This window comes from Pyxicephalus adspersus, chromosome 2, assembly GCF_032062135.1.
Source record: "Pyxicephalus adspersus chromosome 2, UCB_Pads_2.0, whole genome shotgun sequence".
Classification (NCBI taxonomy): domain Eukaryota; kingdom Metazoa; phylum Chordata; class Amphibia; order Anura; family Pyxicephalidae; genus Pyxicephalus; species Pyxicephalus adspersus.
The window spans coordinates 98,437,338-98,441,121 of record NC_092859.1 but is presented as its reverse complement, the minus strand read 5'-3'; the positions used below and the strand labels follow the sequence as shown (position 1 = coordinate 98,441,121).

Below are 3,784 nucleotides of genomic sequence, written 5' to 3'. Positions count from 1 at the left end.
AAAAAAACAATTATGTTGATTCTTCTTGAATTCTATACCTCATATGATCTAAAACTGAAGAAGGTGTGGAACTTCTTCAACACAAATATAATCTGCAGAGAAGTTATCAGTAGGAAGCCTTTTCTACAACCTCATCTGTAAAATCAAATGTATGAAGCATGCAAAACAGCAGCTAGACAAGCCAGAGGCATTTGGTAAATGAACACTGTGTATTGGTGAAATGAAAATTTAAGGTAAAAAATGGAACAGCATTTGATGAAAGGAAACCTCTCAACTTTAAGTTTTGGAGTTGTGTTGCAGTCAGGGCCACAAGAAACATTGCATGTGCAGAGGAAACACGCATTAAAATCTTCATGCCATGCCATGTGAAACAGTCAGCCAAGAAAGCTGAAAAGGAGATGAATGATTCTAAACATATCTGCAAATCCATCATGACCTACTTGAAGAAAACAAAGCTGAAGGTCATCACAGCCTTATGACCTAAATCTGTGTGCAGATCTTTACCATGCTCAACAAACAAGATGGCCCAGGAAGTTCTTGAAATTTGTGATCAGGAAGGGTAGGCAAAGATTTGAAAGACCATTAACTGCTTGATCTGTGCCAAAGGGGCTGTTGGATAACTTGGATGCCCTGAGCCCAAAATTAACCGGCAATAAATTTGTTGTTTTTACACAATATTGTCTACATTCGTTGTTTACTTCCTTTCACTTACAAAATTTACCAGGGATGAACATAGCATGCAGGTGTACACACATACAAACCAGTTTCCAAAAAAGTTGGGACATGTAACATGAAAAAAATGCAATGAAAGTTATCCAAACCCTAACTTTATTATAAACAGTACAACATACCAATGGCAAAAAAAAAGCTGGCAGGACATCTCACAACTAATTTGGTTATTAGCATTAGGGTTGACTTTGGTGCAAATAGTGAAGCAAGTTAGGAAAAATGTATTTAATTGTAAATTTTATCATCTATAGCAGATAATGACAATACATTTGTATGCAAGAGACAAGGCTGAAAACTAATACTGAGACCATGATTTTCTGGCTCTCAGGTGGAACTTCAGTCATAGTGGATCTATACTTCATCAGTGCATCCATAAATGCCAGTGAAAACTCAACTATGCAAAGAAGAAAGCAGATAAAAAACATAATCCAAAGATACCGCTGCCTTTTATAGTATATAGAGGACAGCAACATAAGTGGCAAACATCATCCTGGTACAACTTTTTTAAAACCTGTTACAGGCATCAACTTAAAATTAACAACAACAAGCAAAATTAACAACATTTCCTATGTACTATTTGCAATTAATTACAGAGTTTAAATGATATGCAGATCATCGTGACCTGTTTTAGTCAGATTTTCTTTTGTATGGGACTAGCAGCAGGTGTTATTATAAAGTGGCATGACCTGCTGAGAATAAACACATGTACAAAGGGAGAGAGCTGGTGAGCAGTGTTTGTACTGTCACCATTTAATATCCTGGACTTTACTCCAAGTCATCTGACTGTTGTTACAAGTAAAACAAATGTTATGGAAGAGGAAGTTCTGATCGCTATTGTGATAATTAATCAGGACAGGCATGTACTCTCCATGGCAATGAAGAGACTGAATTATGGGTTTCAAAAGAAGCACCTGAAAAATGAGTGACATGGAGCATTTTAGTGAGTATTCAAGAAGGGGATGAGAAACCCCCAAATGTGATTATATTGATGTGCTTAGTGCTAACTTTAGGTCCTGAAACACCCTGTGCAAAGATTTAGGATAACACTATTACATTTGGCAGCGACAGCTTAAATTACAAGGAGATTCTTAAAGTACTGCTCAGGCTTTCTTCTAATAATCTTTCAGGAAGCTAAAGCATAATGTGAATATGCAGAGATGTATATGGAATGAAAGATCTAATAATAAAAAAAGGTATTAGAGTAATAGAACCGGCACATTTTTATATTTCAAATCTTCTGCCTAGCAATATCCTCCTCAGAACGTTTTTTAATCTGGGTGGGAAGAAAAAGTTGGCGTGTGGCAGCCCCTGTACTGTGACCCAACTTTTCAATTACCACCCAAAAACAGCCAGGTGGTTACTGAAAAGTGCAAGTGCAACCCCCCCCTCCCGTCTAGCCAAGGTCCCACAGGCATTCTTTACCTCCCTGGCGGTATTCCCAAGTGTGGCTTGGGGTTAATTTTCAGTGCCAAAAGCGGTACCCGGCATCTGCATCCCCAGCGTGTGAATGTTGGGGATGCAAGGCCAGGGTAAGCAGATGCCGGTCAGCATTGAGCTGGTAGGCAAGACCAGGTGGGAAATTTTTAAAAATTTAGTATTTTTAATGTACCGCTTTTACATTTAAAAATACTCATTCATATCGCCAGGGAGGTAAATTTCTCCCGTCCTCCATCTATCCAAGGTCCCACAGGTATTCTTTACCCCCCCTCGATCCAGCCAAGGTCCCACGGGCATCCTTTAACCCCCTCCCTCTGTCCAGCCAAGCTCCCATGGGCATTCTTTAACCCCCTCCCCCCTTCCATCTAGCCAAGGACCCATGGGCATTTTTTAATTCCCCCCTCCTCCATCCAGCCAAGGTCCTATGGGTATTTTTTAACTCTCTCACCCCCCAAATCTAGCCAAGGTCCTATGGGCATTTTTTAATTCCCCTCTCCTCCATCTAGCCAAGGTCCCATGGCAAATCCCCCCCCCCCACTGATCCCCCACTGATTGGCATACTCCATCTGGAACTGGAACAGTTTCTGACGCAGTCTATGGCTATTTCTCTATATCATACAGTAATTGCCAGTCACTGACAATGCAATCTTCATAGAGCAGGCTTGTAGGCACATGTGAATTGGTAAGTTGAATATGTGGGTCAAGTGTAAAACAAAAGAACTAGATAAACATAGGTTTACCAGAAGTACCTGGGGCCAAGTATACGTGTTCTAATGAGGTGAAAATCTGCATGTCTCTCAAAGAATACACCATGCTGCTCCACACAAGGTCTCACATCCTAAGATGTCTAATGACAAAATATGAGAAAAAAGACACAGCTTCTACACGTAGAAAAGTACCCCAGGCTGCATAAAATAAGTGATCAGAAAACAAGTATTAATAAAGAAATACTGTATATTGTACAGAATGAATGACAGGCTGATATACAAGTACAGGTGAAAGGTGGCACACAAACAAGGCATGCCACATGACGCCCCCAGGCGGATTCCAATCAGCACTGCAACTTCTGCTAAGTATCCCCTTCTCCTTCAATCACATGAATGAACGGAAATGGTGGCATCCCATGATGTCCATGGTCAGGAAACATCTGGCAGGCTGCAGGGCACCCCATAGCCCAAAGTTGCCATTCTCAACCAGGGTTTAGTGTTCCATTCTTAGGGGTTCTTTAACTTTTGCTGCTGTCTTCCATCTGATGGTACCTCCATAGTTCTGCGTCTAATGCCACCCCCAATGAGTGACCCCAATGATCCTTTTACCTGTCTATAAGATTTAGGTTTGGACCACCCAGGTAGAGGGGATATACTTCACATTGACCATTACCGTGGGGGCATCAAATAATGTGTTTTAGAAGGGGTTCCCAAACCTTTTTTTTAACGGTTCCTCAGGAGTAAAAAAGTTGACAAAGGCTTCCCTGTAGATACAGTATCAGGTGTCATGATCCATCTCATTAGCTTCCTGGTCGGGGAACACCTGAGAGAGGAGCAGGGCACCCCACACCTTGATAGTCCCAAAAGTTGGCACCATGGTCCATCCTGCTCATCTTGCCCTGGTCAGGGAA

The 3,784-nt window shown here is 41.3% G+C and overlaps 1 protein-coding gene and 1 long non-coding RNA gene across 4 annotated transcripts in view; one reads left to right on the top strand and one right to left on the bottom strand.

The window, feature by feature from the left end:
- Positions 1–3,784, bottom strand: part of MAPK11 (mitogen-activated protein kinase 11) — a gene marked incomplete in the record, with an annotated part of 23,934 nt that overhangs the window by 17,121 nt on the left and 3,029 nt on the right.
- LOC140324049 (uncharacterized) overlaps positions 1,461–3,784 on the top strand; it is a 51,912-nt gene continuing 49,588 nt past the window's right edge. For 2 of the 3 annotated variants that reach the window (XR_011919475.1, XR_011919474.1), the window contains exon 1: positions 1,470–1,669. This is a non-coding gene — a long non-coding RNA (uncharacterized lncRNA). Of the gene's footprint in view, positions 1,670–3,784 lie in introns of all 3 variants that reach the window. The other variant, XR_011919476.1, reaches the window with a different exon arrangement.